Source organism: Macaca fascicularis, chromosome 2, assembly GCF_037993035.2.
Source record: "Macaca fascicularis isolate 582-1 chromosome 2, T2T-MFA8v1.1".
Lineage (NCBI taxonomy): Eukaryota > Metazoa > Chordata > Mammalia > Primates > Cercopithecidae > Macaca > Macaca fascicularis.
Window position 1 is genome coordinate 197234519 of NC_088376.1, and position 23653 is coordinate 197258171.

The window sequence follows — 23653 nt, forward strand, 5'->3', positions numbered from 1 at the left end:
AAGAAAATCAGAAGCTGGGAGCTAAGAAGATAAAGAAGGATATGCAGGTGAAATGGGAGGACCTATTTAAATGAGCATGTTTTGGAAGGAGTTAGTGCTCAAAATGCCAACTGCATTTGCAGAGTTTAATTTAGATGAGGATTGAGAATTGACCATTGATTTAGCATGATGGTCATTTATTTGGACTCAAAATGGTTTTGTTGGAATGGTTGGGCTGCAATTCTGATTCAGATGGGTTAAGAAGAAAATGGAAAGTAAGAAAGTGAAGGCAGAACGTGTGGAAAAGTTTTATGTATAGAGAGAGGATATTCTTTAAAAAGCAGTAGAAAAGTGGGTTTGTTAACTGGAATGGAGGTCAAAAGTCAAAAAGTTTCTTTTAAGGTAGGTGATAGTTCAGCTGATGGGATTGAGCTGATAGAGAGGGTTCCTAGAAAAATGCAGGGGTAATTTATCTGATATAATAAAAAAGTAGGTGAAATACATTGGTTTTATGAAGGGAAAGAGGTAGATATGATTGGGTGTTGATGTTTTTTAATTGCTTCCATTTTCTCATTTAAATAAAAGGCAAGGTCATCCAGTGAAAGTGAAGGAGGGAGAGGTATTGGAAATTCCAGATGAGAGGAAGTATGGTATTGTCCACTGCAAGAGTGGGAGAGTAGTTCACTAAGGCAATGTGATAGGATTCCTTAGTGATCAAATTTAACTAAGGGTGGAATTATGCTAGGACTAGGAGAGTGATCTAAAGGAATGATTAGGGTAGTAGACCATGAGAATTCTAATTTGGATAAGCATGTACAGGACAGCCGAAGAAGGATAGTAAGTGCAAAAGATGTGGTTAGGAGTAATTTTCTGTTGGGGGCTGAGGAATTGTTGGATGAGATGCTGAATATTTTGGCTTATGGAGCAGCCTTATAAGGAGACCAAAGCATGCTGTGACTTCCCTTAAGTCACACCCAGGGCTCTTTGAAAGCGAGAGGAGGGCAGTCTCTTAAGATCCCCTCAAAAATGTTTGAATGACAGTGGTGTTTTGCCATTTCCTTACATTTTCATATACTTAACTTTTTCGAAATGGTAACGACAATAAAAAGTTCCACGATTTTCTAGGTCGAATCTATTAAATTATAGTATTAAATAATAAGCCACAGCAGGAGGTATAATTATAAGGCAACCTTGAGAGACAATTGATTCGAATACACTCAATCCATCACCAAATGTATTCTCCAAAGTGTTACCAGAGTAAGCTTTCTTAAATGCAAATTGGACATGTGACTCACAAATGTAAAACATTCAGTGCTGTCTTTTCTGTTGCTTATAATAGAATAACTGAAACTGGGTAATTTATAAAGAAAAGGAATTTATTTCTTACACTGATAGAGACTGAGAACTCCAAGATCAGGGGCCCACCTCTGTGAGGTCCTTCTTGCTGATGGCGTCTTCCTGCAGAGTTCCTAGGTGTTGCTGTCCTCTCATATACTGAGTCTCTGTGACTTTACACATGACATTTCCTTTCATTTGGAATGCACTCCCTCCTCTACTTTGCTTTATGGACTATCTTATATTTTAAGACCAGATATCTTTCTTATCTTATAAGAAACTTTCATGGAAGATCTCCTGTCCTCATCCTCATTCCTGCCTGGTTGACATTCATCCCTGCCACCTCATTACAACTCAGTCAGGACTTCCCCTTTTTATTTAAATACTGTTTAAGTATAATCTACTTAAATCTAATACTGTATAAAGTACACTTCCCAAAAAAATCCTCCCCATTTTAGTCTTTTTGCTGGACCACATGTCATTTCAGTGACTTGCCTTTTGGCTTTATTTCCATAGCATATGCTTGCTCTCAAATAAATGCTTGTTAACTATTCGAATTATTTCTAAAATAAAAGTATTTATACAAGTGCTCTTTAAATTTCATATATTTAAACAAGATGGTCTGCCATTAATTTTGGCTTTTGTTATTAAAAATTATTTCCATGTCTTGGGAGGCCGAGGTGGGTGGGTCACGAGGTCAGGAGTTCAAGACCAGTCTGGCCAACAGAGTGAAACCCTGTCTCTATTAAAAATATTTTAAAAAATGGCCCGGCATGGTGGCAGGTGCCTGTAATCCCAACTACTCAGGAGGTTGAGGCAGGAGAATCGCTTGAACCCAGAAGGTGGAGGGTGCAGTGAGCAGAGATCACACCACTGCACTCCAGCCTGGACAACGGTGTGAGACTCTGTCTCAAAAAACAAAAAAAATTATTTCCATGTCAAAAATAATTCAGTCGTCTCATGCTATCATATATGACAGCCTTTTAAATTGCTATGTTTTATATCATTGATTTAATTTACTTTCCTGAGCAATTTATGAAAGCAATATTTTTAAATAAAAATTATGATTTATTTTTTAATATATTAACTAATTTGCAAAGTAAATTTTTTTAAAGCATGGAGATATTTTAGCTTATAAATTTATATATTTTTTAATGGTGATGACATTTTAATGCTACACTTTTTAACTTATTATGAAAAGTTTTACTCTAAGAGATCTACAAAAAAGTAAAAAGAAAAACTGCATTTCAAATGTAAAATGGTGTTTTGTTTCCTCACATTAAAATGCATTTTAAAATGTCAAAATAAATGTGAAAAGCCAAAATTAAATCTCTTGGTCATATTTTTGAAAAGTGATAATTCTTTCTATTTTAATTAAGTCCCTAAAGAATTTTTGAATGTGAATGTCTCCAACCTAGAGGATAATTTTAAAACAATTATATACATAATTATTTGCTTTATAATTTTCTTCCATCCCACATAGTCATAATTTGAGCCTCTATTTTAATGAGCCCCCATGAAATGATGTGTTGTGTTAAATAATTTCCAACCTCCCATTTTATTTTCTCTTGATTAATGGAATCAATAAACAATTTATATTAAAATGCAAATGTAGACATATACACTGAAATGAAATAAATAATCTAATTGTCAGTTTAAAAAATTAGCATGATAACCTATAGTTGTACCCTTAATATATGTGAAATATGTTTCTTTTTATTCTAATTTCAACATGGACAGATATAGCAGAAGACCATAAAACCATTTCGTTCCATCTAAGTGAGAAAATCGTAGATTATCTTAACATATATGTATGTGTAGATATATTTGCAAGATAAACTTGGATCAAGTTCATAAAGACTTGGATAATATGAAGGACAATTTTTTTTATAGAACGGATACTACATGCACAGTTTAGCCATGATGCTGAGGGTCTGCAAAATATCGTTGTTATTCTTCTTTTTATAGGGCAGAGACAAATGCTAAATATATCAATATTAGTGATGATTTTACCAGAGATTCCTTTTAAAAAATAAATGAATGAAAATTACATGTTCCTTGCAATAGATGACAAAATTATATAGTAATTTTCTACATGTTTGCATTATTTTGATATAATTTAGAGTCATTTTTAAAAAAGAATCTCATATATATAAGTTCAAAGATTTCCAAAAGTATATTAGGTACAGTGTCTTTTCTGGGTGTGTAGCAGTTTTTCAGGCTGAGAAAATGACTGATGAGTAGATTTATGAAGAGCAAATATCGGTAAAGGAACATCAATACCTTTAGCTCTACTCTTAATTTTTCAAGTAAGTATGCAAGTAACTAAGTAATTCTCCTTTTTCAAGGACTTACTCTACATGTGTAATATGAGAGGTGGTCTAAATTCATTTCTAACCTCTTAATACAAAGGGAGATTCAGGATAGGATATGCATCCTCAATGAAATTTCTGATCTGTGAGAGAAAAGTGAAGCAAAAATGCCAAGGTGAACTGGAATGTGAGGAAACAGGTCCTGATTTAGAATGTCAAAGGCGAAAGAAACTTCTCACTGCCATTCAAAGTTGATTTCTCTTTGTCCGGCCTAAAAATTAACATGATAAATGATCCTCTTCAATGGAATCATGTAGAATCATGGAGTGTGGAGTTGAGTTTTCTGAGGTCAACTAGGGATCACATCTTTAGTTTTTTTTCATGGTGTCTAATTATCTGCAAGCTTTTTAGAAAACAGTTTGAGAGTACTTATGTTAATAAGTCCTAGAGCGTGATCATTGAATTATTAAATATAAGGTAATTTATTCTAAGGCTGTAGGCCTACTATAAGTTAAAAATACTTTGTGCATTAAGATATTTCTTATAAGTTTATTAATTAGAAAACAGTAAAGATATTCTAGAATGATGGGCAAATTAAGACATTCTAAGATGAACGAAAACTAAAATAAATTATTTCCAGCACACTTATCCTAGAATGGTTAATTGAAATTCCATGAAATAGAAAAGGAAAAATGAAAAGAGTAAAAATATGGCTAAATACAATAAAGTTTCCTTCTCTTTAATTGTTAACTTATGTCACTGTGCAGACATCAAAATAATAGGAAAAGAATACTAGGAATAACTCTACATACGTACATTTGGTAATTTAGATGAAATGGATCTATTTCTTAAAAAACACTACCACAACTCACCGAATCTGAAATATTATAATTACCCTGTAACTATTAATAAAATTTAATTTGTAATTTAAAAGCATGTAGCATAGGAAAACCTACATGTACAAGTATTTTCAATGGACAATTTTCTGAAACATTTGAAGAAGAATTCACACTAATTTAATACAGTTTCTTCCAGAAAAGAGAAAAAGAAGGAACACTACCCAATTCATGAAGCCAGTATTGCCCTAATATTAGAACTAGATAAAGGAAGTAATAAGAAGATAACTACAGGTCAATATTCCTCATGAATTAGAGGCAAAATTCTTAAGATATTTCAAATACAATTCAGCAATATATAAAAATTATATACTATAAACAAGTAAGGTTTATTCTAGAAATGTTAAGCTTGTTTTGTATTTAAAATCCCAACATAGTAATAAGTTAAAGAAGAAAAAAATTATCATAATAGTTGATGCAGAGAAAGTATTTTGCCAAATTAGGCTGGGCTCGGTGGCTCGCGCCTGTAATCCCAGCACGTTGGGAGGCCGAGGCGGGCGGATCCCGAGGTCAGGAGATCGAGACCATCCTGGCTAACACGGTGAAACCCCGTCTCTACTAAAAATACAAAAAACTAGCCGGGCGTGGTGGCGGCGCCTGTGGTCCCAGCTCCTCGGGAGGCTGAGGCAGGAGAATGGCGGGAACCCGGGGGGCGGAGCTTGCAGTGAGCCAAGATGGCGCCTCTCACCCCAGCCTGGGCCACAGAGCAAGACTCCGTCTCAAAAAAAAAAAAAAAAAAAAAAAGAAAGTATTTTGCCAAATTAAACACCCATTTGAAATAAAATGATTCAGGGTAATAGGAACAGCAAGGAACTATCGAGTCTTAATAAAGAAGATCTATTAAAAACTGAAATGTAACAATATACTTAGTGGCTAAAGTCTAAATTCTTTCTAACTTTGGGAACAAGACAAAGATGTGCACTATCACCATTCTTATTTAACACAGTGCTGGGAATTCTGGCTAATGAAATAAAGCCAAAAATAAATAAAAAGAAAAGGAAATAAGACAGAGATCAAAATGGATAAATAAAACTTTCTCTTTTTAGTTGACATGATTGTATATAGAGAATATAGAAAAGACCAAGGAATCTAAACAAAACCCCTCTAGAATTTAATAAATGAGATGAGCAAGGTTGCAGTACACCAGAAAACTATTTAAAAAGCAATTGAATTGTATTTCTATATACTAGTAATTAACAAGTGGTTATTAAAATTAAAAAATATACTATTTATAAACACTTGTTCTCTCCCTCCTTCTCTCTTTCCCTTCCTGCATCCCTCTCTTCATGTTTTTTCTGTCTTAAAAGAAGTAGTAAGATGTAAATCCAATAAAATATGTACGGGAATGTATAATGAAAACTATAAAACACTGATGAAAGGAGAAAATTTTAAGTAAATGGAGATGCATATTGTGTTCATAGATTGGACAACTCAAAGTAATAAAGATGTCATTTTTCTCCAAATCAAAAGCTGTTTAAGACAATTCCTATCAAAATCTTGAAAGACATTTTTATAGATGTAGCCATAGAGATTATTTCAAAATTGTATGGTAAGACAGACATTAGACCACTTAAAACAATCTCGTGTAAGTGGAATAAAGTGGGAGGAATCAGTCTCCCCAATTTTTAGTCTCATATAGTTACAGTAATCAAGACTGTATGGTATCAGTGAAAGGACAGACAAATTGATGGAACAGAATAGACAACCCAGAAATAGACATACACAAATGTCCATGACTAATTTTTAACAAAAGTACGAAAGCATTTCAGTGGAGGAATGATAGACTTTTCAACAAATGATACCAGACCTGTTGGACATCCATAGAAATAAGCTTCAACCTAAATTTTCTACCTTATGCAAAAGTGTACTAAAATAGATTATGGATTAACACGTAAAATGTGAAATTGGAAAAATTTTAGAAAAACAAAACTGGAGAAAATCTTCAGCCGTAGGATTAGTCAAAGAGTTCTTAGACTTGACATAAGAATACTGTCAATACAAGGAAAAATTGATAAATTGGACTACTTCAAGATTGTGATTAAAGTTATTGTTAAGGTGATGAAATGACAAGAAGCACAAACTCAGAGAAAATGTTTGCAAAGCGCATACCCAAAGAGGTCTCAAATCCACAATATATAAATGTGTCAAAACGCCACAGTTAAAATAATCATAAAATGGTGAGTAAACGGAATATATAGATAGATGGCCAATAAGCAGATGGAAATATATTCGACATCATTAGGGAAATGGATATTACGACTACAATGAGATATCACTACGTATCTATCAGACTGCTAAACTTAAAATAGTAACTACACCAAATGCCGGGGGAGGATTCAAGAAGACTGGATCATTCTTGGCGTGCGTGTAAAATACTATACTCACTCTGCAAAACAGTGTAGTAGTTTCTTGTAAAACTACATATGCAACTGTCGTACATGCCAGCAAGCAGTTGCACTGCTGAGTATGTATTCCAAATAAATTAAAACTTTTTTCACACAAAAACATACACTTAAATGTTCATTGCAACTTTATTCATCATAGCCAGTACCTGAAAACAACCCACTTGTTCTTCAGTGTATTAAACAGAGTGTAGTACATCCATATCATGGAGTGCTACTCAGCAATAAAAATGAGTAGACACACAGCTTGAATGAATCTCCAGAGGATTATGTGGACTAGCAAAAGCTCGTCCCCAAAGGGACATATTCCATTTTGTTTAATCCCATTTGTATATCATTTTTGTAGTGACAAAGAAATAGAGAAAAAAATAGTGTTTTCCAGGGTTAAGGGTAGTGGTGAGAAAACAGGAGTGCTTAAAGACAAGAAGAGGATTCCTTCTAGTGATACAATTGTTCTGTATCTTGGCTGTATTGGTGCCAATATCCTGGCTGTGGTATTGTACCATAGTTTTCCAGATGTTATTTAGGGAAAATGGGTAAAGTGAACACAGTACCCCTCTGTATCATTTCTCATAACTGCATATACATCTACAGCTTTCTCAAGATCAAAAGGTTAAGAATTTAGGTTTGGCATACAAATTCTAAAGCAGCTGGAAGAAAATATACCCAAGGTTAATAATGATTTAAGTATTCCCTCTTGACAGCATTTGGCAGTAGTCTTCGTTTTCAAAAACCTATTGACATAGCTAATACGTTTTCAAATAGAGTATTTTTAAAACAAAACAAAAACTTTTTTTTTTTTTTTTTTTGAGAAAAAAATCTCATTCTGTAACCTGTACTGGAGTACAGCTCACTGTAGCCTTGAGCTCCTGGGCCCTGGGCTCAAATGGTTCTCCCACCTCAGACTCCCAAGTAGCAGGAACACAGGCACATGCCATCACACCTAGCTAATTTTCCTTATTTATTAATTTATTGAGATGGAACGTTACCCTGTCTTCCAGGCCGGAGTGCAATGGTGCGATCTTGGCTCACTGCAACCTCCACCTCCTTGGTTCAAGCGATTCTCCTGCCTCAGCCCCCCAAGTAGCTGGGATTACAGGCATGCGCCACCATGCCTGGCTAATTTTTTGTGTCTTTAGTAGAGAAGGGTTTTCACCATGTTGGCCAGGCTGGTCTGGATCTCTTGACCTTGTGATCTGCCCGCCTCGGCCTCCCAAAGTGCTGGGATTATGGGCGTGAGCCATGGCGCCGATTTTCCTCATTTTTTTGTAGAAAAGAAGTCTCGAATTCCTGGGCTCAAGCAATACTCCCCACCCCAGGCCCCGCCTCAGCCTCCCACAGTGTTGGGATTGCAGGCATGAGCCACCATGTCTGGCCTCAAATAGATTCTTAAAAAGCAACTTGTATTTTAATTTAGTCAAACCAGGGACATCTGCTGCTTATGCAATCACTTAGAACATCAATGCCAATTAAGAATATTTTGATTCAGAACTAATCTTCAATTTCACAGTTCAGAAATTATGATAGGGTTTTTTTTCCCCCTTAGATTAGATTGAGCTATAGGGGACACACACTAAATTTATAGAGAAAGAATTTTAAAAATTGTTGATCTAATAATATTAGATGAGATCGATGCTTTAAAAGTAATTGTGAACCAAGAGTGGTGGTGTGCACCTGTAGTCCCAACTACTTGGGAGGCTGAGGCAGGAGGATCACTTGAGCCCAGGAGTTTCAGGCTGCAGTGAGCCATGATTACACCACTGGACAACAGAGCCAGACCCTAACTCTAAAAAAACAAAAACGGTAACTCAGATTTTGTTCCAGAGTTTGTGAATGCAATCAGTAGTTTTAAGGGTTTTGTGTGTGTGTGTGTGTACACATTTAGTTTTATTCTAACAAAGCAACTTGTACACTTTCAATGTTTAAAACTGAGCACCATCTTTCCTTTCCAGTGAAACAAAGAGAAAATTTAAAAATAAACAAGAAGAAAATTACAATAGAGAATGTCAATACCAAATAAGATCCTACAGGTTCTGCTCATTCTCCCATTGAGTGGCAGGGCTCAAGTCATCATTAGGAGAGAATTTATTTTAAAAGTGTCATCTTAAACTACAAGGATGTCTGTCAGATATCACAATTAAACATGCCAAAGGAGAAGCCATATTGTCAAAATGCCCACTTAACCCACCGAGACATCTCAAACTCACCCCTTGCTGACCTTCTAGAAACCCATTTTTCAAGTTTTTTTCTCTTTTTTTAAACAAGAGAAAGTAGACAGATACATATTGGTATATGCTAACTGTCCATATTCACATAGAAACACAGTGTACTCTCTGACTGCAATATACAGAGAAAGGAGGACAAAAGCTAGAATTCTATGCACTACTACCCAGGGGCTTAGCACCCTCCAGCTTCCAGTAGTGTGAAGGGAGCAGGTTTTTTCTTTTTTCCCACAGAGCTTGGTGGTGTTGATTCCATACGTTTTTGTTCAGACAGGAAGGGATAAAAATGAATTTTGAACAGAAAGGGGTAGAGACTCTTCCCATTGTATTTCGCTCAAGGTATTTTCCCCAAAATAAGTTGAGAAACATGGTGTAGAGAAAAGAGTCCTCAAGAACAGGGTGACTGAGGACAAGGGAAAAAAAAAAAAACGAGAGATTGAGAGAGAAAAATAAGACTGCAGCTTGCTCCCAGGGACTGGAGAACATTTTAAAATAGGAAGGTTGGAATCCATCAGTGTTCCATTAGTCATCTTCTCCTTCATCCTTCTCTCCTTCCTCCCTTTCATCATCTTCATCTTCTTCACCTTTATGCTCATCCCCTACTTCATCAGTTTCTTCTAATCCTTCCTCCTTTGCATCACCATCGTCATCATCATCATCATCATCATCTTTTTCTCCTTCTCCTTCTTCATCATCCATATCAGGAACCAAGTAGTACTGTAATGGGTTTGGCCAGATACCATCTTTGATGAACTATCCCAACTCACCCACACTATGTGCATCAGAATGGTCAGTAAATCAGGTAAAGAAGCTCTCTGGACCACCTCCTGCTGTGGGACCGAAGGAGACATCTGCTTCTGCAGGCTTGCTGACGAAGGGACAAAAAAACCCAGCAAGAAGCAATTGAACACATTGATGAAGTACAAAATGAAAGAGACTTAATGAACAAGCCAGTGAGGAGATGTTGAAAGTAGAATAGAAATGTAACAAACTCCAATATCCACTTTTTCAGAAGAGGTCAGAATTGATCGCCAAAATCCCAAATTTGGGAGTAACAGCATTTGTCAACCATCCACCAAGTGTTCGCACTGCTTGGGGAGGAGGACAAAGAGGCACTACATTATTTGACCAGAGTTGAAGTGACAGAATTTGAAGATACTGAAACAGGTTATAGAATAGATTTTTATTTTGATGAAAATCCTTACTTTGAAAATGAAATTCTTCCCAAAGAATTTCATCCCAATGAGAGTGGTGATGTATCTTCAAAGTCCACCGAAATCAAATGGAAATCTGGAAAGGATGTGATGAAACGTTCAAGTCAAACACAGAATAAAGCCAGCAGAAAGAGGCAATATGAGGAACCAGAGTGCTTCTTTAAGGTTTTTTTTTTCTTTTCTTTTTAAACAAGCATGGATTTAATACTATAAGAGTGGCATGATCTTAGTAGATACGTAATCTTGATAAAGTAAATGTCTTATACATTCTAATATTCCTATAATTAGAAATTTTGCATTCTTAAACTAGTGTTTGTTTCTTCCCACCACTGCTAAATTAGTACTGATTAATGCATATTAGTGAGATTAGTAATAGTATTTACTTTTACTAGGCATGATGTTAAAAATACTTTTTTTTCCCAATATGATCTCTCTTGAGGTTTTTCTTGTGTTTCTTCAATATTTCCTGTTTTTCACAATTCAAAAACTTGTCATGTTGCTTATGTTTGGATATTCCCTGACTCTTCATCAAAAAAGCATTTGTAAACTATGTCTTAGTTACAGTTATTTCTTCTACTAACTAATGCTATTCATTATATACTAGTATTTTACTTTGACATGCCCTCTTTATCAATTTGAGAGCTGTCTAATTATAGACAATTCTCATCCTAAAAAATTCAGACTCTAGACTTGGAAAGGACCTCAATATTATAGTTTAATCTTTAGTCTTTTCTTTAGAATCCGTAACTCACCTTTCCCTTGAATGTCTTCAGAAGATGAAACTGATCTTGTAAGATAGCTCATTTCATATTTGGACAGGTCTCTCCATTAGAAAATTCTTTTTTATATTGGGTTTAGAATCTGTCTGCCAATTTGTAACCCATGGAAGCTCACAAAGCAGATCCAATAACTTTTCCACATAGTGTGCCTTTGAGTATTATACCCTGGGGCTTCTTCTATTTCCAGAGTGTGTATTTCCATTTTCCCCCAATTGTTTTTCCTATTGCATTACTTGGTTTTGAATTCTTATTTATTAACAAACCTGAATTTGTCTATATCCCTCTTAAATGTGGAATACTGAACTGAATGTACTATACCAGATGAGTTCTGACTTTTCATATTATATTTTAGTCAGAAATTTCTTAGCCATTGCCCAGTACAGGAATACATCCATCACATCCTTGTTTGCTATTTTGTACTTGAAAAGTGCAATTGTGTCAAAATACTTTCAGTGTCTTTAGATTTGGTGCTGTTCTGTCTTCTAGACTCCTATAAATAATTTGTATACAAGGTAGCAGGGAAAAAAAATCACTCTTTAGTGACAATTTTTTTTTTTTGTAACCTGTTTTAATCTCCATTGAGAGTACTATAGAGATTAATTTTTTTTTTTTGAAACCTCAGTATATGTCTGGCAAAGTCTTAAAATCAATCATTTAATTTAAATTGGATTTCAAAAGAAGGTCACTAGATTAAATCTCCTGCTGTAGTTAGTGAATGAAGGTTTATGTGAAAGGAGGGAAAGCCAACCACTTTTATGTTTTTAACAGGCTAAATTGGGAACTTGTCAGTGCTCACGATCCAGTTCTTCAAAATTATAAAACTAAACTTGAAAGCACCCTGGTCACCTCTGACCCACTGTGGAACATGGTGCCCACCGTTGAAGAGGAAAGTGGTGCAGTTCTTTTCAGATAGAGCCACCTGCAGGCACAGGTGTTACCCCAAGCCTTGGAGCTTCAGACAGCTATGATATTTTGTTTCTGCCAGCCATTGTGATGACTGTACCTCTGAAGTTCCTGGGCCATATTCAAACCTTGTCTCTCAAAAGTCACATTAGAAATATATATGCCACTCCCAATTTCTCAAAAATGTTATTCTTTTTCCTGTTGTAATAAGATCATCAACTTTCAAAGAGGTCTTTTCGAATTATGTAGTGTTTATGGATTATGAGAAACCAATGTAGACCTTTTGTTTATGAACATGGACAAAATTTTATTCACAAGAACATATTTGTCTTCAACTACTTAGTACTCTTTCAACTTTAAAAGAGATACTTTTCGGTTTATTGTAAAACTATTGCCAAAGACTAACAGGTGTCTGTAAAACAAAGGATTCTTGAAATAATTCACTGACTAACATGTTATATCAAAGGTCAAGGGGTAGTATCCTTGGATGATGATGACTTAGTATTGCTATTGCTCTAGGGAAAATCTCAAAATTTGAACCAATGGACAGACATGTGACATCATAATAGTTGGAAAAGTAAGATTATTTTGAGAAGACTTTATACTTTAGAGCAATACTAATTTTTGTGTAATCCATTATTTTCTTGACATTTTCACATATTTCTGTGCCTATTGCATTATTTGCTCACATTTATATATTTATTTGAGTACCCTTTTACTCTTTCTTCCTCATTTATCCCTCTTGTAAACTGGCTGTCAATAAATTTCAATCACATTTTTATGTTAGTAACAAGTCTGAGTGCCAAATTTGAGCTATACGAGACTGTTGTGAACAATTTGTATGTTTACAATCTCTAACATCTGCACTAAAATGTTCTAATACTGCCATTCTTTCCAAAGTAGGTTGGACCATTAGCAACCAACAGTATCAACAGTGAAACACTTTATGAAGGTATAAATGAAAAGAGAACATTTGTGAATAAGTGGGCTCTAGAAAAGGCAAGTTTAAGAGGATTGCCGTAAAGTCCATGAGCTGCTTGTGACAACATCCAAAGCTTTATTAACTTCACCAATATATCAATAACAAGCAAAATAACAAAAGAAAGCAAAAAAGCAAAAAAAAAAAAAAAAAAAAAAAAGTCCTGGAGAGCAAACATTAGAAAATAAGATTTTAGAAGTCTAGACATATGTTAACTGTAATCATTGGTATATTTTCCATGTCTGAGAGTAAAATCCGACTTTAAAGTTTTTTTGTTTTTTTGACTTTGAGCAGTGTTTTTGAGGGTGGACAGACAGACAGATGTAGACCAGTGTTCCAGTCTTTCACTTGTTTGCCCAAGTGATTTTGGAAAATCACTTAATGTCTGTTTCAGTTTCTTCATTAGTAATTAGAGGATAATAACCCCTTGATGGGGTTCAGGATGTGTCACCCCAAAATTGGCCACGTTGGCATATTGCTGGTTTTGAGTTTTCAGTAAAAGGCACTTGAAAAACAGGCACAAGAAGGACACTGTCATCCCCCCTTTTTCTTCCTGAAAGCAGATGTAACACCTATGTAAGGGCTGTCCTCCTTATACCAGGAGGAAAGAAATGTCCTATCACCAGAGATGGGACTAGAGAATTCTGTACAAACAGACCTTGTTAAAAATAACTCTACTCTTCCTTTAGTGTCTCATTTGTTTTAGTTACTTTTCCATACTTGTGATTCTCCAGCATATAAGCATTCAGGTTTTGCTACTTCTTTGAGTCAACATTTCCTTATGAAGGCTCTTATATTACATAAATTTGTATGCTTTTCTCCTGTTAATCTGTCTTATGTCAATCTAACTCTCAGACCCAGCTGGATACCCTAAACAGGTAAAGGTAAAGATTTTGCCTCCTCTCTACCCTACCAAAAGTGTAATAAGAAAATTAAATATGATTATATGGATAAAGCACTGGACACATTATGGATTCCCAATAAAAGATAGTTTTCTCTTCTTTATCCCAGCATGCAGACTGCCAGCAGCCAAAGGGGAGAGGAAATCATCTTAAGGAGTTAACAGATATATCATAACTGACAGTTGTTATCTCATGTAATGCATTGTTTGGGGGTCATTGAATAATGTTCTGGGAAGTGTTCACAGTGACAGTTCTACATGTCGGTGAAATAGCAAATATCACAAACGTATTCCGTGACCTTTAGTGAAGGTTGAAAGAGGTTTTGAAAATGTAATTTAGGAGGGCTTTTCTGAAAAGGAGAAAGATAGCGTTGCACAAATAAGCGGCTTTCCTAAATGCCTGATTTAATCAAATAATAACATTCAGAATTTATATTTCTTAAATAAAATACTTCTCAAGAAGGGTTTTCAATGGAAGAAGCACAGTGGATTTAACTAGGTGGTGTTTCCCCTTTCTTGCCTTGTGCAAAGGTACTGACATATGGCATAGCTCATAAGCAGAGATTACAGAGGAGGAGGTGGTAGGGTTGAGGTTACAAATTCCTTCATATTGGAAATCAGTGGTTTAGCATAGGAAAGTTGAACACTGACCCAGAAAACCCTTGATGGTTATATGGATAGTGACAGGCTGACATGCTGAAAGAGAACATCAGTTTCAGTGACTATCCAATTTGGTGACTTTCAACAACATGAATTTTGGTATAAGAGGGTTTAGTTCTAAGGACTTGTGGGGCTAATAGGCAAATTAATCATAGATGAACAGGAGCATAACATTTCTTGTGTAAGCCTGGCTCTTCTTATCTATGATCTTCATTTATCTATACTTTTTATGCTGTCCTACAATAAAATTTTAAAAATAATAACAAATACAAAAAAAGTAATAAATGATAAAAATTCTAACATAGAAGTTGGATTAAAATAAAGCTTAAGTGTTAGGAAATTCAGTTAGAAAAGAGTTAAGAAAAAAGAATTAAATAGTTCCCAATTGCATAATAGATGACATTTTAGACTTGACTAAGGTCAAATAAAATGATTTTTAAACTGGGAAACATTTTGACAAAATTACATGATGAATAGGGTAACATTATGCAAAATAAATTAAAGATAAAAATACATAAATTTTAAATAATTAAAATAATACAAGACAAAATGAATAATCAGCAGAATTATTTGCCATATTTATTTATTTTTTGTTTTTGTTTTTATTTGTTTTTGAAACGGAGTCTTGCTTTGTCGCCAGGCTGGTGTGTAGTGGCTCAATCTTGGCTCACTGCAACCTCCGACTCCTGGGTTCAAGTGATTCTCCTACCTCAGCCTTCCGAGTAGCTGGGATTACAGGTGTGCACCACCACGCCTGGCTAATTTTGTATTTTTAGTAGAGGTGGGGTCCCGATCTCCCCACCTCATGATCCGCCCGCCTTGGCCTCCCAAAGTTCTGGGATTACAGGCGTGAGCCACCACTCCTGGCCTGCCATATTTATTTTTTAAGTAAACTTTATGAAGAGATAAACAATAGTTTTCCCCCCATTTTTAGACAGCAGCAACTATCAGTTCTAAAAAGAAAAATAATATTTGTACTTTTTTGAATAAAATAAGGCACTGTGAATTTTAAATCAATTTCTGTGAGATTCTAAACAACTTTTTCTTTTCTGTGCATGATTCACCATAATAAAGTGAATAAAACCATAAATGGCAATATGGTGTAGCCTGCAGAACAATGATATGTGTCATTCATTTCTTCATTTTACAAATATTTACTGTGTGGTTTCTAAGCACCAGGCCAGCTGCTAGGCTCTGGGAATCCAGCAGCAACTAAATAAACGTGACATCCATACTTCTTCAGCATAGATTTATTATATTGAGGAAGATTGATAATCAGTTTAACAAATGCTACATAATAGCACATAACTTAAAGTAAATAATAATAAACCAGAAAAAGATCACATAAATGCCAAACAAAACATAACTGAGAGTGATATGGTTGGCAGAGTAACTGGGTGTCCAGAGAAGTCCTCTAAGAGATCATATTTGCATGAACTCTGATTGACATTTGGACTGGTGTCTGACTCAAGGAAATAGAATTCTAGGCAGAGAGAATAGCTGGTAAGAAGTACCTGTGGCTGAAATGAGCTTGTCTGTGCTTCAAGAACAGAAAAAAGGACACTATAGCTGGTCTTTAGTGGGCAGTGGTTGAAATATTAGACTGGATCAGATTATACTGGACCTGTAACCAGGACTGTGTACTGGATTTTATTCCAAGTGAAATCGGACTTTGTTAAATAGCGCAGGGTCTTCCTGCCTGGGCAGGATTTTGACCTGAACATAAATCATTATTCTTAGTCTGGCCATAACACTGTACATTTGCAAAACCATTATTCTCAGTCTGGCCATACACTGTACGTTTGCAAATGGGCATGGACATTGATGGCAATGTATAGCACCTGGTGCATGGTTTTAGCCATTCATCCTATGTCATTATATATGAAGAAGAACCCTAAAACATTCCATGGAGCTTTAAAAAGTATATAACCTTTTAAAGAAAGCTCATTTTTAAAGCATAGACTGCATTCTCTAAATTTCACCAGATATCTTGATGTTTTGGGGAGCATAGACTTTTATTTCCTAGATTTTGCATCACTAGCATTGTAAATGCAAGGTTTGTTCTAATATTTTGTTTTGTCTTTTATAAACATATCAGTTTACCTTTTACTCCGGAATATATTTGTCTTTATTTTACCATAGAATAGCTGTTTAAATTGCTGGCAAGAAGCAGATAAATGTAGTAGTTAGCAGCTTTGATTCTGCAATAAGAGACCGGAGTTCACTGGCCAGCTGTGTGGGCATGTGAATGTTACATACTAACAGTGGTAAAATGAGAATTTTAATTGCAGGGGTCTGCAAAGGATATTGCTTGTGGGCCGAGTGTGACTGCTGCCTGTTTTTGTAAATAACATTTTATTGAAATATAGCCACGCCCATTCCTTTACATGTTGCCTATGTCCTCTTTCTCCCTACCACAACTGAGTTGAGTCATGCAACACTGAGACCTTACATGGCCATGAAGTCTAAAATGTTTTTTTCTAGCTCTGTACAAAAAAGTGTGCCAATCTCTATTATTATGTGCACCTTTGAGGGTTATTGTGGGAATTACATGAAATAATTCATGCAAAGCACTCAGTACAAGGCCTGCCATTTATTTAGTAAGCATTCAATATATATTTGTAAGTATTAGAATTTTTACACATTCATTTTTTACTGTCAAATAATCAGGTCAAATTGACTGTCATAAATATGCACTGTTATGTGTGTATCTTTAGAGGTAAAGCACCCAAGCTTGAGGAGTATTTTTTTTAAGTAGCCATATTTTGGTGACACTTGGCCATTTCTGCATTAATAACATGCCTGGATGTTGGAACTTCTATTTTGGCCACTAGTTTATCCTTGATTCAGATATTATAAATTATATATATGTAAAAGTTTTTGGTTATATTACAGCAATATGGGTAGATTGTTAAATTAATCATTGCAGAACCCTTTGAAAATCTAGGCAGCAATGTGCAAATGCAAAATTTATAACTGGAGCAAACAAAAAGAAGCTGATGATTCCTTAAGGATACTGATGTTTTTGTGGTTTCTTCCTTTTGTTGTCGTCACCAGAGAATTATATTACATTTGGGGAAATTTTCAATATTTAATCATAAGCATTTTTATTCCAATGTAGGCCATACATTCACCAATATGAACTTACTCTCACTAGAGGCTGGCCATATTTCTTTTTTGATTTAAAAAAAAATCGAGGTATATGTTTGCATGAATGCCCATGTGTGTTAAAACTTGTAATAAACAATGAGGAAAGGCGATCAGTGAAGAGTTTAATGATTTTACTTCTTGTAGTGTTAAACATGTTCTGAAAGGTCTAAGACAAATTGTAAGCTGTGGGGGGAAAGGAAGAAAAGAAGAGGAAAATGTATTATTTGGACATTTCAATTAAATAATTTCTTATTTAAGTTTTCCTCATGAAAATACGACCTTTGTAGGTTTCCAAAAAGTATCATAATCTTTGCTTATGTGCCTTTATTTTAACGAAGAGTTTTGTTGTTCTTAATTTCCGGTTCCATTTCCAATGACTATGAAAACATTATTAACTTTATATATTACTTTTTAATTTGTTTATTTTTACTGCTTCAGAGTTAATGTTGTATTTAAAAGATAAATTAATCCCAGCAGTTTGGGACACCGAGGTAGGCAGATTGCTTGAGTCCAGGAGTTCGAGACCAGGCTAGGAAACATGACAAAACCCTGCCTCTACACAAAATACAAAAATTAGCCTGGCATCGTGGTGCACTCCTGTCATCCTGGCTACTTGGGGGCTGAGGTGAGAGGATAACTTGAGCCCAGGAGGTCCAGGATGTAGTGAGATGAGACGGTGCCACTGCACGTCAACCTGGGCTAGAAAGTGAGATCCTTGCTCAAAAAAAAAAAAAAAAAAAAAAAGTTAATGTTTTATTATGTGAGTGTCTTAGATTTCTATGTACATTATTTAGTTCAGGTCAGTTTGTTCAAAACTAACATAAAGATATGGTTCTTAACATTTAGACAATAATTTATGATTACATTGGGGAAACAGGACTTACTTGCATGAACCAGTTTGTCTCTTGTTTTCTCTCACATGACATTCAAGTAAGAAATAAGATTTTGTGAACCTTGTGCTGGGCTTTCAATTGAGATTGTGGGATGCGGTGCTGGTTGAATTTGGTTTTGTAATATTTTTGAGTGTGGATGTCATTTTTTTTTCAGGCCATTAGTCTATCATTGTCTAAGGCACATTTAATGTCATAAACTTTGTGTCTGTATTCTAGTAGAATATAGTAAAATTATTCAAATTAGTCTGTATGCTAAAACTCAGAAATGTTAATGTTGAATTAATTTTTCAGTTTTAATTTAAATTTATAGGCCAGACATAGTGGCACACGCCTGTAATCCCAGCACTTCGGGAGGCCAAGGTGGGTGGATCACTTGAGGTCAGAAGTTCAATACCAGCCTGGCCAACATGGTGAAACCCTGTCTCTACTAAAAATACAAAAAAATTAGCTGGGCATGGTGGTGGGTGCCTGTAATCCCAGCTGTTCGGGAGGCTGAGGCAAGAGAATCGCTTGAATCTGGGAGGCAGAGGTTGCAGCCAAGATTGTGCCACTGCACTCCAGCCTGGGCGACAGAGAGAGACTGTCTCAAAATAAAATAAATTGAAATTTATAAAAATATATAAGATGGAGATCAAATAATCCAGTATCCTCTTCAAAAATTATCACACTGACGTTCAGAGAGATTATCCGTTTATATACTGATTTTTGCAAAATTGTCTAGAACATTATTTTCTTGATTTCTAATTCAGTGTTATTTCATTGTGTATTAGAAATGCTTAGTTAATTTTCATTAAGTGAAGTATAACATAATTTTCTCACGAAATTCATCAAGACAGAGTACCTGATATCTTTATTTTTGCAAAATCATATATAAATATGTGTACTTAATGAATTATAAGCAATTCCTAGAATTGCTTGACAGGCTTTTACATTTGCTTGTGCAATCAAGATTAAGAAGGAAGAGAGGCTAACAAAGAGGAAAGGGAGAGAGAAGAGGTTAGAAGAGGAAAAAGGAAGGAATGAGAATAAGAGACCATATGAATAGCTAGTTTAGGAATAGAGGAGCCACAGGGAGTAAGGAGGGAAGGAATGCATTCTCAAGGCAGAGAGAGCAGAGTCTGGGCTGAAGAGGGCAAGAATTGGGGCATGAGTCAGCCAAGAAAAGATGAGACTTGGTACGGAAGGAGTATCGAGTGGGAAGTTCCTAGATGTGTTTGCTGCTGGAAAGACTGTCTCAGAAGTATTTTCTTAGAATAGAAAAATTCTGGAGAAATGTGATTAAAACAAGAAAGAATAGTTAAGCATTATGTAGGGAGTCAGTCACACAAAATTAACACATAAAGAAAAATGTCCTTTTCTTATTTCTTCTTCCTCTCTTCCTTTTGTTTCTGAATGTTTCTGTCCCTGTGAAATTTGTATGTTGGAATTCTAATCTCTAAGGCGATGATATTAGGAGGTGGGGTCTTTGGGAGGGCTCCACGCTCTGAATGGGTTTAATGCTCTTAGAAAAGGGACCCCAGAGAGCTCCCTCACTCTCTTTCTACCGTGTGAAGATACAGTGAGAAGTGGGCACTTTGCAAATCGTAAGATGATCCTCATCAGAATCTGACCATGCTGGCACCCTGATTTTGGACTTCCATCCTCCAGTACTATGAGGAATAAATTTCTGTTGTTTATAACTCACTCTGTCTTGGCAATTTGATATAGGAGCTTAAACTAAGGCAGATAGTTAATTTAATAGATACCTTTCCACAAAATCTGATTTTGTTGACCATGTTGAATCTATCTTTAAAGGAAGTCCTATGTTAAGGACTACAGTAGTGAACTGATAGTATGTAATAAAAATATATTCCTGCTGTACCTGTCAAAAGTGGATCGGGGGCTTTTCTGAACTAATGTAAGGTGATTTCCAATAACTTTGAATGAGTGTTATATCATCCAATTTATCCTATGGGCTTCAACTTTCACTATCACTTTCTGAGAAGCTTAGCTTCACTTCCTCAGAATAGATTAACCGTTTCTCTCTCAATACAGTCTCACACTGCCCTGTTTATTCTTTGTGTTATTAATCACCATTGTAATTACATGTGTTTGTGTTTGTAGTTGTAAAATGTCTGTTTCTCCTGTTAGACCCTTAACTCAGCACACATTGACACTCTGTATTTGCTATTCATAGCTGCGTCCCCAGCACCTGGCATTGTGCCTGGTACAAGGCAGGTAGTTAAGGAAACGCATGTTGAATGTACAAATAGGTAAATACAATAAAATTCTAGGAAAAGTAAATGCTGAATTTAAAAAAGGGATTATTTAGCTTTGATATTAGCTAAAACATGCTTATCTTTATGGTTTATTTCAGTATGAGAAAATCACAACTAATAGAACACGTTGATATATGACAGCCATAAATGTTAATTTATATGTAATAAACAAATATTCAAAATTTCTTTATTATTTAATAGGAACTCTCATTGATTGGCAGTATATCAAACACTGCCATCGCATTATACCCATTCCATTTAATCCCCATTCAGGAGGGTGCAGAAATTATCTTCCATTTTACTGTGTGGAAAACTGAGGCTTAGAGAAGATTAATGCAGCTACTATGACCACATATTAAAAGTATGGATATGTGGAAGTTACAGGGTTGTAAAAGATGTTGTGCCAGGGAAATTGCCAAAAACAAGAGATAATTTTTAATATAGTCACGCTGAATGTGGAGTATAAAATTGTAGTTAAGAGGCAAGGTTTTAGATTCAAAAGGTTGAGCTGTACCTGTATCTATTACCTGAGCGACCTTGGACATGGTTTTTTAACTTTTCTAAATCTCAGTTTCCCAAACCATAAAATGTCATATCACAGCCTTGTTAAATGAGGCTGTGTAACGCGTGGAGTCTGGAAGCTAGTAGACACTTGGTGACTTTGAATTCCTTTTTTCTTTCTGTATAATATCACATTTCTCCTTTCTATTCTGCTCCACTCCAGAAAGCCCACTGAAAGCTAGCTCCTTTTGCTTGTGGGAATGTATCCAAATATAATTAGAAAGATATATTATTTAGCAAAGCTAATGCAAAATACCATTGAAGAGTGATGTTTGAAATTTAAATATAATCATTAGCAGACCCTATATATTTTCCTTGATATCCTACTCCTAGAACACACACACATGCATGCATGTGCACACACACCATTCATTTTTTGAAGAACTGAGTGCCTCTGTATTTTCACCTTGCCCTACCTCAATTGCTGTACAGCTAGTTTTTCCCAGTTCATCTCCGCTCTAAAATGCTTATCTATTTTTTGGTCTCAAAGTACATTGTTGCATCTTTAAAATAACTTACATAGTATTATCCTAAATGTCTGCATCTTTATATGCATTATAATATGGTTTTCCTTGAATATTTTCCTAAAATATCATTCGGAGGTGATAGTGAAGGAAAATCCAGTTGTAGTGTATTTAAAGTCAGTAGTCTGTAAAATAATTATTTCAGACTGGAATAAAAATCAGTTTCCAGATACTTTATGTTTGTATAAGATCTTCATTCTAATTTATTGTTGATGCTGATTAGAGCCAAGCATCATGGCTCAGGCCTATAATCCCAGCACTTTGGGAGGCTGATACCATTGAGATATATGTATTTCTGTAAGTTGCCTCAAGTCATCATTTAAAATAAAACTGGCTAAATATAAATAAATAAATACATACACAAAATTGTAAATTTAAGTGAGATAATGGGAAATTATCAAATTGAGGGATGTATTTTTTCAATCACAAAATTATTTTAATGGCTTATTTATTTATTTTTGAGATGGAGTCTCGCTCTGTCTCCAGGCTGGAGTGCATTGGCACTATCTCAGCTCACTGCAACCTCCACCTCCCAGGTTCAAGCGATTCTCCTGCCTCAGCCTCCCGGGTAGCTGGGAATACAGGCATGCACCACCGTGCCCAGATAAATTTTGTTATCTGTGGTTTCACCATGTTGGCCAGGATGGTCTCGATCTCTTGACCTTGTGATCCTCCTGCCTTGGCCTCCCAAAGTGCTGGGATAACAGGCATGAGCCACTGGGCCCAGCCAATTGCTTATCTAAATATGACAGTTAATCTATTAGAAATAAATCAGAAGAGAAAAAATGAAAAAGGAGTCTATGCATTGTTAATGTTTCCAAACTTTTACCTTTAAAGGAAGCTCTTAAAAGATGATTACCAATTATGGTAATAATATGACATTTGTCATGATGTATATTACATATGTTCAAGTCACTGTCACTTGATTTGAACTAGTCATTAGCTTTATTTTATAGATAAAGTAGGATTTTTTAAACTTGTTTGAAAAACATGAGTGTCTGTGTATACTATGTCTACATGTATGTACATTCATGTACTACATAACATTTTAACAAGCAACCAAATGTAAGATGATGATCTCATAAGATTATAATACTGTGTTTTACTGTACCTTTTCTGTTTAGATATACAAATACTTACCCTTGCATTACAATTGCCTCCAGTATTCAGTACAGTAACATGCTATACAGGTTTGCAGCCTAGGCGCAATATACTATATACCACACAGCCTATGTGTGTAGTAGTAGGCTAGCCCATCTAGATTTGCATAGGTGTGCTCTATTAGAGTGGGTTATTTGTCCTTTTACACTTGTCTTTTTCCATCATTTCAGACTATTAGCCTTCACTTTTGTTCTCACTACTGTCCACTGTCAGTTCCTACACACACACACACGCACACACACTCTTTATGTACACACACCCACCGTCGCAGACACTTCAGGTTTGCCTTTTGCTAATCTTACTTGACAGATAACCAATTTTTAAGAATACAGGTTAAATTAGAGAAGAACATGATTTGGAAATTTCTCAAGTATTTTATTATTTTAGTAAAAGTCTGATTGGAATCATTTAGCCTATGAAAGCACCATATCATCCTTTTCTACTTATTTCCTAGAGAATACCTGATTGGAATTACATATAATACAAATAGAGTTAATTTTAATAAAGTATTTAATATGCTAAGT

The 23653-nt window shown here is 35.3% G+C and overlaps 1 protein-coding gene and 1 pseudogene across 5 annotated transcripts in view; both read left to right on the forward strand.

Moving 5' to 3' along the window:
• GBE1 (1,4-alpha-glucan branching enzyme 1) overlaps positions 1-23653 on the forward strand; it is a 276669-nt gene that overhangs the window by 132086 nt on the left and 120930 nt on the right. The gene's annotated exons all lie outside the window — the stretch shown is intronic.
• On the forward strand, positions 9787-10686 carry LOC141409745 (protein SET pseudogene; annotated as a pseudogene).